General features: G+C 46.4%; 1 long non-coding RNA gene and 1 other non-coding gene across 2 annotated transcripts; both read left to right on the forward strand.

Moving 5' to 3' along the window:
- Positions 1–959: 959 nt before the first annotated feature.
- Positions 960–1,158, forward strand: LOC128348344 (U2 spliceosomal RNA). Its single transcript, XR_008318093.1, has one exon. It is a non-coding gene; the product is annotated as a U2 spliceosomal RNA (small nuclear RNA).
- On the forward strand, positions 971–3,203 carry LOC128346836 (uncharacterized). The gene is made up of 3 exons (XR_008317234.1): positions 971–1,031; positions 1,445–1,598; positions 1,815–3,203. It is a non-coding gene; the product is annotated as an uncharacterized LOC128346836 (long non-coding RNA).
- The last annotated feature ends 7,586 nt before the right edge of the window (positions 3,204–10,789 follow it).

Genomic DNA, 10,789 nt, shown 5'->3' on the forward strand with positions numbered 1-10,789 from the left:
GGGGTTCCCAACACCTCTCCCCACTCCTCTTGTGCTTGCCTTGCAGGGTGGACCCCAAGGCAGCTCCTCCAGCCAGCCACTTTGAAGCCTCTCGGGAAAAGCCTCTCCTGATGCGCCAGCCCGGGACGGGAAAGCGGGAGTCTTCGGAAGCCAAAGTGAGTCGTATTCCAGTGCTGTGATCGCTTTTCCCCACTGAACTTTCTCTGTTCTTCTCGGGCAATGAGAAGAGGAGGATTGCTGCTGTCCTCTTGCTGCTGCCACGTCCAAGGGGAAGAAGAGCTCACCCTCTCCCGGAATGGAGATGAGAGCTGAGAGAAAGGAGTAGGAGCGCGGGATGAGGAAGAGATCAGTGCTCAGCTGCATGCACTGTGCATGTGCCGGAGGATGGGGGGAGGTGCATTTCCCCCCATTGTGTCATTAGCAGGGCAACGGGGAGTGATGCACCTGTCGCCTCCCGGATACTACTACTGTGTGCTGATGATGATGGAGAGGAGAAATGTGTCCAAGCAAAGGAACTCCCATTCTCTTGTCGTTCCTTGCCACTAATTCATTGTCATAAAAATTGAATTAGAGGCAGGAATGACATGAGAGAAAGGAGTGCTGGCGGCGATGGATCGCGACCTGCAGCAGGACAAGGTATGTAAAGTCGGTGCTGCTGCTGCTGTGCTGGAGAGACGCTGGAGGACAGAAGGAGCTCTCCCGTCTGTCTGGAGGGGGAGCTATCTGGTCTGCATCGGAGCAGGGGAAAGCCCTTACCCACCAGGGCAGAGGGATGGGAAGGGAAGGGCTTGCCTTCCTAAGAAGAAGACTAAGAAGACAGCTTTTGTGTTGGAATTTCCTCTGGAATGATCAATTGTTGCTTTAAGAGCAAAGTTACTTGCCAATTCACTTTCATAGTGAGAATTCAAAACTTTTCTTCTGGGCTGGGTACGAAAGGTCGGTTCTGGGAAAGCCCTAGTATCGCTTCTCGGCCTCTTGGCTGGGAAAGCATTTTCTACTAAAGTCATCTGTTCTTATCAGTTTAATATCTGGTATGTCCTCTATTTGAGGGCAATATATTAAATGGATTTTTGGGAGTGGGAGATGGAATAGGAGCTTGCTCCATCCACTCCAGCATCAACCTGGTATTGCAGTATCTGCAGGAATGGTGCATCTTCCCTCTGGGGAGAATCTGCTGGGTTCAAAGACAGAAAAGATCTTCCTTTCCTCTTCCTTTTTTCTCTTGCTCTTCCTGCTTCCTTTGGCCTCCTCCTGAGAGGCTTCTTTCCCCCCCAGAACTTTTTTCTTTGCTGCTGCTGTTCTGCTTCCTAGAGGTCTGCCTGCTTCCTCTGGGGCTCTGAAATCCCCTTGAGAGCTGCATTTCTCTTGGAACGGCTTCTTTTCCACAGATTGGCTTCTTTTTCACTGTTCTGATGCTCAAGTTCTGCTCTCTTCCACCTCTCAGTTTCGCCTGCTGGCTCTGAAGTCCGAGGATTCATCTTCCTGCAGCCAGATGTGGGGAAAGGTCTGCAGAAAGCAGGACTGGGAAATATCCCATGATCCCTGCGCAAAGGCGTGGATACTGTCTGCTGGGTGAAGCCGAAATGCACGACAAAGGGGTATGTGTTCTGTTCCACCCTGTACGGTCACTTGTCATTTGGGCCGAGGCCTTCTTCAGGGGCAAGATTTGCAGTATTTTCAAGAGGGCTTTTTAGAAGTGAACCCTGGCCTTCTTGTAAGGAGGTCTCTTGGAAACACTACACCTGTTGCCCCTGAAGAAGGCCTCGGCCGAAAGGCATTGGGCTAATAGGCTCTTTCTCTTTTTTCACTTTCAGTTGGGCTGCTTCCTGTCTCCCACCCCCAGGTCTGCTACTCCACACAGCACCAGCCACTGAAGGGGATGCTTGTCTCTAGACTGTCTTTCTGCAGCAAAAGGATCTCCCCCAGAGTCATGCCGAGAGGTCTTTTCTTCCTAGACAGCCTGAAATACACATCAGACCTTTTGAAAAACAAGAATGGTGCTTGCATCTAAAACACAGGAGCAGAGTCTGCACGTGAATCGCTTTTTCGGCAACAGCCTTCGAAAGGCAGGAGATATGGGGCTCTGTGGGGAGGGAGGGAAGCAGAAGGCTCTCCACCAAGTATCCAAGGCCTGGCTACCCAGCCGAGCTCAAGTTTCGCAACACGCCTGCCAAACACAAGATGAATACGACAGACATATCTTTATTTACAACCAAAGTTTAAACATTCAAACAGGGTTACAAAACAACACCTAAGTCAATAACAGCCCATCAACACATATGAATGCTTTGGACCAAACCCTAAACTAAGGACTCCGACCAGTTGTTTGTTCAATCAATCAGCCAATTTGTTTATTACAGTCTCTGAGCAGCCAAGCAAGTGACAAATACACCATAAAACATCCATAGCCTATAACACCCATTAAAGAGACAGTTAACAACCAGTGTTGTAAAGTGCCCAGAGAGAGAATAATTTGTTACGGGGTGGCTAACAAAGTTTATGAATGATTATTATTTATTGATGATCATTCTACATAATAACCCCAAACCCTCACTCTAACTTCTGCAGGCAGTTAATGAAGGAGTTGACCTGCTGCTTCCTTGTCACACACACTACAGGGCAGAATTCTGCTGCCTTGAAAGTGGTGTCGGGGTTAACGTCGGAAAGGAGGTTGTGGCGAACTGGGATTGGGTTTCCAGCCCTGGACCTCCCCGAGTTGTGTCTGCAAACCCTCCTCCAGTGGAGCTCCCTCGGCCACCAGTCTCCTGTGAGAGGGAACCAACATTAAAACTTCCCCTGTTCCATCGAGAACCGGGGTGGACTCCCAATCGAGCCAACATGCCTTGAAACCTCTTGAAAGAGCAGCGTGTGGCCACAGAAGTGCACCTCGGTCATTCAGGGGCCTGTGGACCTCAAGGCCTTTGGGAGGCCCGCCCAGTGCAAGTTAAGCATCAGCCCCCGACACACACATACACGACAAATGCTGTATTTTGAACACGTGGGCTCTTGAGGGCACAGGCAGCAGCTGGACTCATAAGAATGTAGGACTATGAAACGGGAATATTTCAACACGCAACTTAACAAATCCCCCTCCCACATATTTCTTTCCCCACTCCCACCTCTGTCTCCGAAGCGCCCGGTGCAGGCCACAGTCACACTCAACACAGCTACCCTATCACCCGGGACAGCCCAAGGAGGATTTGGGGGGGTGGACTTTGGCTCCGAAGTCCAGGGGTGAGAGGCAGTGCCTCTGAGCCAGAGCAGGCACGTCGGGAGACAGAAGGGAGGAGGTTTCCAGCCAGATCAAGTGTGAAACCATCCCAAGCTAGTTTTTTTAAGCAGATCTCAAAAGCAGGACAGTTTACAGGCAAGCCAAGCAAAATGGGGAAAATGCCCAAGCGAGGTACCTTTCTTCCTGTCTGGTGGCGGCTCAGTCGCTCTCCGGTCTCACGTTGCAGTTCGCAGCTGGCATGGTGGTGAAGTCTGCACGCTCCCAGGAACCATGCAGCCTGGCCTCAGCTAACCAAGCTAAACTGCCACCAAAGCAGCGTGTTGGGAACTGCTGCAACCGAGAGAGAGAGAGAGAGAGAGAGAGAGAGAGAGAGAGTCCCTCCCTCCCTCCCTCCCTCCCTCCCAGGACTGACCCCACCTAACTAACTAACAAAAGCTGCTGGCCGCTTCCTTTATAGGGAAAGATTTGCCAATTAAGCAGCGTCCCCCCAGGGAAAGAAGGAAAGCTAGCGAGAGATGAGGACAACCTTCCTCTGGGAGCTCAAACAATCCCAAGCTGAATGTTTCTAATGCTTCCTGAAGAGAGCCATTTCCAAACAATAGGAGCCAGCCTTGGCATGATGTGCTGGTACTTAAGAATACTTGGAATCGGGGGTTTCGCAACAGGCTAGTGAGAGACAAGGAATCCACAAAGGAAGAGCAACCTGGGCTTTTGGGATGGAGAGGAGGGGAGTCCTGATATGGGACGTGAACGCGTTTTTCAGCTGAACAAAGGCCCATTCCGCCACAGAGGTGGTGTGTGTGTATAACAATCCTCTCTCCTACCTGGTAAATCTAGCAAAAGGGGGAGTCTAAGCAAGGAACACACACCTCTTTATAAAATAAACAAGATGCTCCCTCCATTCCACCAGCAGCCGCAGGGGCACAAAGACAGGGAGGAAGGAATCCCTCCCTCCCACCGAAGCAGAGGACTGCACATTAGAGCATGAGAAAGAAGACACTCTTCAAAGTTTTGGGGATGAGTTGGGTTTTAACTTCTGCCACCATTTATTTTTATTTTTATTTTTTTGCTACAGTAAGGGTATTGCCTGCCTTCTTATCTGAAAGGAGGAACGAACTGTAAAAACCATCCTCTCTACCTGACCCTGATGGAGTTTTTGGTTTTGTTTTTTTTACGTTCATTTTTTAAATTAATTTTAACAATAGCAATATTGTCATTCATTACAAATACACACATAAAAGATGGACTTCCCGCTCACATTTCTTTGTGAATCGTCAACTATAAAATTTACCCTTGCTATAATAATAATTCAAAACATAAGTTCAAGCCCTTACAAACATAATTAAACTAACCAACCTGCGATTTATACTAAATTTCAAACCCTGCTGTCAAGGCCATAGTAGGGAAGTAATTTTTTAAATACAACAAAAATGGTTTCCAATCTTCTTTAAAACATTCCAAGTTTTGATCTCTTAATAGTGCTGTAAGTTTTGCCATCTCCGCATATTCCAAAATTTTTATCAGCCAGTCTTCTTTTGAAGGCAGTTCACTAGACTTCCATTTCTGTGCATATATAATTCTAGCTGCCGTAGAGGCATACATAAAAAATGTTAAATTGGTTGTAGAAATAGCTCCTTGTGTTATTCCCAGCAGGAAGGATTCTGGCTTCTTAGGAAATGTCATTTTAAATATTTTATTTAGTTCATTATATATCATATCCCAATAGGCTTTAGCCTTCCCACAGGTCCACCACATGTGAAAAAAATGTGCCTTCAGAATGTCCACACTTCCAACATTTGTTTGAAACATTTTTATACATTAAAGCCAATTTTTTTGGTGTCAGATACCATCTATACATCATTTTATAATAGTTTTCTTTGATAGCATAACATGCAGTAAATTTTAAATCCTTTTTCCATAACTTTTCCCAGGCTGCCATTTCTATATTACGCCCCGCATCTTGAGCCCATTTTATCATAGTCGTTTTAACCACTTCTTCTCTTGTCTCCTCCAAAAGCAACAGTTTATACATTTTAGAAACTAATTTTTCATCATTTTGACATAATTCCTTCTCAAAATTTGAAGTCTGGTCCTCAAATCCGACTTTAAGGTCCTTCTTATACATCTCATTTAACTGATGATACTGAAACCAATCTCTAACTATAACTTGTATTTCAATTAAACTTTTTAACCTACAATCCTTTTCGTGAAAATGTACCAAATCCCTATAGGTACCCCAACCCGTTTGCATATTGACTTCTTTACGTGATAAAGCTTCGACCCTGATGGAGTTAGTAAAAGGGAGAGGAGAGCTGGTCATGTGGTAGCAGGCAGGGCTTGTCCCCTTAGCTAAGCTGGGTCCACCCTGGTTGCATATGAATGGGAGACTAGAAGTGTGAGCCCTGTCCGAGATTCCCCTCAGGGGATCATGGGGCCGCTCTGGGAAGAGCAGAAGAAGGTTCCCAGTTCCCTATATATATATATATATATATCATATTCATATAAAATATTTCAATTCAAAACAATAGTTCTTTTGGGAAATTTGGTACAAAAGAGCAATCATATGAGCATAAGGAAGGAAGAAAATATGAGCCCACTCATCCAACCCAGAGTCCTTACCCAGAGTCCTTTTGCCAGCACTCCTGCTCAGCTGCTGCCGCAAGCCTGGCTTGGCCCTTGCTCAGCCTCTGGTCCTGCACTTCCTTCCCAGATGTGGGGGTTCAATCTCAAACCGTTTCTTCCACTTCCACAGTGATTTGGTCCTCCGGGAAGTCACAGCTCTCCCAGTGATTTCTCAGCCCTCTTTCCAGCCCCAGCTCTGATTCTCTCTGACAGTAACTTGTGATCCTTCACTTGGATTTTTCAGCTCTCCAACTTGCACTGCACTAAAACTCTGCCGAAGGTGCTATACCATCCAAATGGTTCTTTTACTGGGTCAGCGAGCCAAAGAACATCACCAGCGGAGAAGTTTTTAAAAGGCTTTATTTGCTCTGCAGAAGCAAAGGTTCTGGCCGGCTAGTGCCCAAATTCCAGAACCCCAATCATCATTTACAACAGATTTTTATACATTACAGATCACATAGGCAAGTAATTTCTTTAATACATGATAACAGTATCTTCTCATTTCATTTCCTGTGTAAACTTAATTGTACTTTGTTCCTACTTAAGTAACAGTTTCAGCTGGGGAGAAAATTCCTTCTTAACTTTTTATCATATTGTGTGTTTTAAACCTTTCAGCATGACTAGATTAGTTTTATAAGTTAATCAATTATATCAATTCCACCCTTTCTTTTAGTGGGGACTAATTCCTTAGTCCCTTCTGGTACGATGATATCTCACCCGGGATATAGATTCTTTTTTTTTCTTTTTCTTTTAATGTCAATGTCCGGTTTAAACAGTATAGGACCCATTGTATACAACAACAGAGGAGTAGGAGGGGATCATATTAATACTACATCCAAAAAGCATCAGAGCACCAAAAGCTAAAAGTTCCATTACCGGAGAGCGTAGCCATCCAAAATCAGATAGCCAGCTTGTCAGCCACCCCAACAAATCTCAAGCTTCTTGTTTCCCTATCGTGAAATACCTTTCGGGAGTCCTTCAGTTACTAGGCTTGATGAAACCCAGAGTTCCGCTCCACTATGGGGTTTTCACTCTTCCTCTTTACCCTGTGCACAAAGCTACCAGGATTTAGAAGCATACATAGTCATGATTAACAGATTTTCCCATGGTTCAATCTCCTTTTACCCTTTAGAACAAAGTTTTTAACTCGTCAAGGAGTTCAACTTCCCAACATTCTGGGTTCTCCTTTGTTGCAGCTGTTGCTGATGGTGGACAGCTGGTCCTTCTTCTGGGTCAGGGCTGACGTCCTCTGGAGACTCCCTTGGGATTCTTCCCTTACACTTGACCACTGTTTGGGTCACCAACAGAACTTGGAGAGGACCCTGCTTACTGAGAGAAAAAGATAGGCATACAAGACATCACTTCCTCCCCCCCCCCCGAAGGGACAGCATCCTGGGATCAGGGTGGCCAACCAACATTCCCAAAAGAGGAAGGTCATAACCTTTCTTAGGTCTAGTTCTCAAAGCAAGCAACACAATAAGTAAAACCTGAGGCCACTTCAAATTGGTCTTTTGGCAATTTCCCCCCAATAATGTTTTTGTTTCCATGCTTTCCCTCGCTTCCCTGCTTCCCAAAGTTCAAAACAGGGGATAATGTCCTCCACTGGTGCCTGCAATGGCCACTATGGCTTGTGGGCTGTAGAAAGGGCTTCAACCCAATGGGTCAGCTTGCAAGCAGCAATCCTGGGCAGGAGGCAAAAGTAATAAAAGTCAAAAGAAAAAAATGATGATGATGAAGATGATGATGTTCACGTTCACCCCACCCTCGTGGGTTTGTGACTTTGAAGAAACATTTAAAAACCTGGCAGGTCAAACATAGTCTTATCACTCGAGAGGCCACAACATCAACTTCAGCACTTGAATCTTGCAAAGGCCTTTTGGGTAGAACCGCTGATAAAGTCCTGTTCTCCTGTAGCCTCATGCAGCTCTTCTTCCAAGATGTCCAGAGTGATGTACTACATACTTAAGTTTCCTCTCACGACAACCCTTCAAAGCAGGCCAGGCCGTTTAAGTGGCTGGCTCAGTGTCACCCAGCAAGTGTCATGGTTGAATGAGGAACTGGACTCGGGTTTTCCCGGTCCTAGTACAGCACTCTAACCACTACACCACACTGTGCCAGCATACTTACAGACTTCTGTCAGGGCAATCAGTCTCCATCCAGTGTACCTGACTTCATTCTCCATAAAAGGGTGATTTGTCAGTGACACCTGGCTTTCGGGATCTTCACTGTCCCCATCTAAGCCACGTTTAGGTAGCGTTCCAACTCTCCGTCAACAATATCCTTATTCACCAGGGCCTCATCTGAGTCGGCATCTCTGGACACTAGAAACTCCCCGAGGGCTGTCTGGAAACCAAGTGGATCCATAAGCCTCTGGGGGTGGACCATTCTAATTGGTCCACCACCCTTGCAGAGGGTAGTCAAAGCAGTCAAACTAAACTCCACCAGGAGTTTACACACAGGGCTTCTACCCCGAATCTACTTCAGAAGAGAGTGTGTGCATTCACACACCAGCCAAACTAACCCCGAAGTCCCTTCAAGATTCTTGGACCCACTCGACACACATATCGGGCTTTGTCTTGTGAATTCTAGCTTATCTTGACATATTTCCGGGTTTTTAAAATGCTGGTTTTAAGCTACTTTTTCTGAAAACACCGGAGCAAATAGGGAAAGGCACTGCTGTAGAATCATTAGTATGAGAAGAGGGATGTTCTCTTTAGAAATTCAAGTATTGCTCTTTAGGAACCTCTCCCCCACTCCCCTATTGGCTTGATCATCTGGAGAGGTTCGTCTGCAGTTGCCACCGGCTGGTCTGATGGCTACTCGGGGACGGGCTTTCTCCATTGCTGCCCCAAGGCTTTGGAACACACTCCCTGATGAAATCAGAGCCTCCCCATCTCTTACAACTTTTAAAAGGACAGTCAAGATGCATCTGTTCACCCAGGCTTTTAATTAGATACTGTTTGAATTGTGTTTTAATAGTTTTAACTTCTTAATTTTAATTGTTGAAATGTTTTAATCTTTTATTGGCTGTTTTTATTGTTTTGTACACTGCCCAGAGAACTTGCATTTGGGGCGGTATAGAAATGTATTAAATAAATAAACAAATAAGTAGGAGGAAATCATGGAGCATGCTGTGTGAACTTGTTTCAAAACAAAATCCGAGAGCAGAGGGGAGGAGCTGCTTCCCTCAATCCGAAGTGGCTTCGCTCAACATTTATCCTGCAGCATGAAGCCATGTGTGAATAACTCCCAGATAATGACCTTTCCACGACAAGGGAGTTATCTCAAACTCTCCCACCTCCAGATCTTTTATTTATTCCCTGGTCAGCAAAAACCAGATCTAAGCTATGTCCTGCCACATGGGCAGCACCCGATAACAGTGTTTAGCCACTGGGAAACACGATACAGGAGGAGACAGACCTATGGTCCAATCCTGTCAATGGTTTATGACTCATCTCAAATGTGTGACCGTTGTCCGACTTCACATGCCATGAGCACCGTTCCCTCTAAGGTGTGTGCGCATGCAGTCATCCCCTGACTGCGGACCCAAGTTAGGCCTGGAAACAGCCCTGAACCTTGCTGGCAGGTGGCAGAGAGGCTGTTGTATATTATGCGAGAGAAAGAGACTCTGTCCATGGTGCTGATGTCACCGTTGGTGAGTCTTTTGTGGGAAATACAAGTTACTGCCTCCCCCACCATGAACAAATTATTGCATCCTGTGACCAGAGAATTCCTATTTCTGCTTGCTACTCTACTGAAGAACGCTGGACAGCATAACCAGGGAGATGCGTAATCTCGTCTTGCATTTGCGACATGCTCTTTCCCCCATGGAAAGAGACGGACTGTAGACAAGGATCTCCATAATAGAACCTTAAATCTGGAAGAGATCTTGGAGGCCTTCTGATTCAACCCTTTGCTCAGGGCAGATGTGAGGAATCTTGATCCGACACTGAGCATCTCTGACTGAGGAACCCAAATTCAGTGGCTCGACATAGCCAGGTGAGAACCTGGATCAAACCCATACGAGCCTGACTAGATCAGACCACATTATGTCTGCCCCAGCATTCTGTTTCCAACAGGGGACAGCCAGATAACCCCAGGAAGTCCACAAACAGAGCAGGAAGCAACAGCTCTTGCTTTCTCTCTTCTCCCCCTCTCTCTACAACTTCAGAGGCAGAGGCTTAATTTTTTAAAAAATGCACATATTGCTAAGTTGCTGTCGGAACGGCTGTCGTGATCCTCATCATTAAAAAGAGAGCACGGGAATGAAAGTGAAGGCTGGGTGGAGTGCAGCAAGCTCATCCACTAAATATAGATGCCTACAGAGTGGCAGCTGGGGGGAAACAGTTCCGTTCTGACACTTTCTGAAGGAATAGCTACGCAGGTAACAAGAACTGAGCTGCTAATAAGACTCCGGAGCACAAGGGATCCGCTGCCGATTATACCTGCTAATGACGCCGAACGCAGCTGCAAAGAAGCCCGCCATGTTAAGATGTCCTTTCTGGCTTTCCTGCATTAGAACCCTCCGCTCCAGATTCCATTCGTGATGCAACCCCTAAATCGCCTCCATTTGCTACTCATCCAGTCATGGCCTCCAACCAGGGTCCCAGGAAATTGCAGGGAAATTTCCCTTCTCAGATAAGTCAGGAGGCTTCTTGGATCGATGATTTGGTCTCTCTTACCAGACACAAAACCATTGATCTTCTCGCCCAGGATTGCCAGCTCGGACTGGCAGCATCTCTCTCCAGATCAGCCAGAGAGACTTTCCCCAGGACCTTTTCTTCTCAGCCAGGGTTGCCTGCACATGCCAGCAGTATCTCTCTCCAGATCTTAGATAAATAGATTTTCTCCTGGATTTTTTTTTGCATGCAACCTATGTGCTGATGTGCCTGAGCACAGGCAGCTGCCTGCTAGAGTCTGACTATTGGCCCATCA

This window comes from Hemicordylus capensis, chromosome 2 (assembly GCF_027244095.1).
Source record: "Hemicordylus capensis ecotype Gifberg chromosome 2, rHemCap1.1.pri, whole genome shotgun sequence".
In the NCBI taxonomy this organism is placed as follows: domain Eukaryota; kingdom Metazoa; phylum Chordata; class Lepidosauria; order Squamata; family Cordylidae; genus Hemicordylus; species Hemicordylus capensis.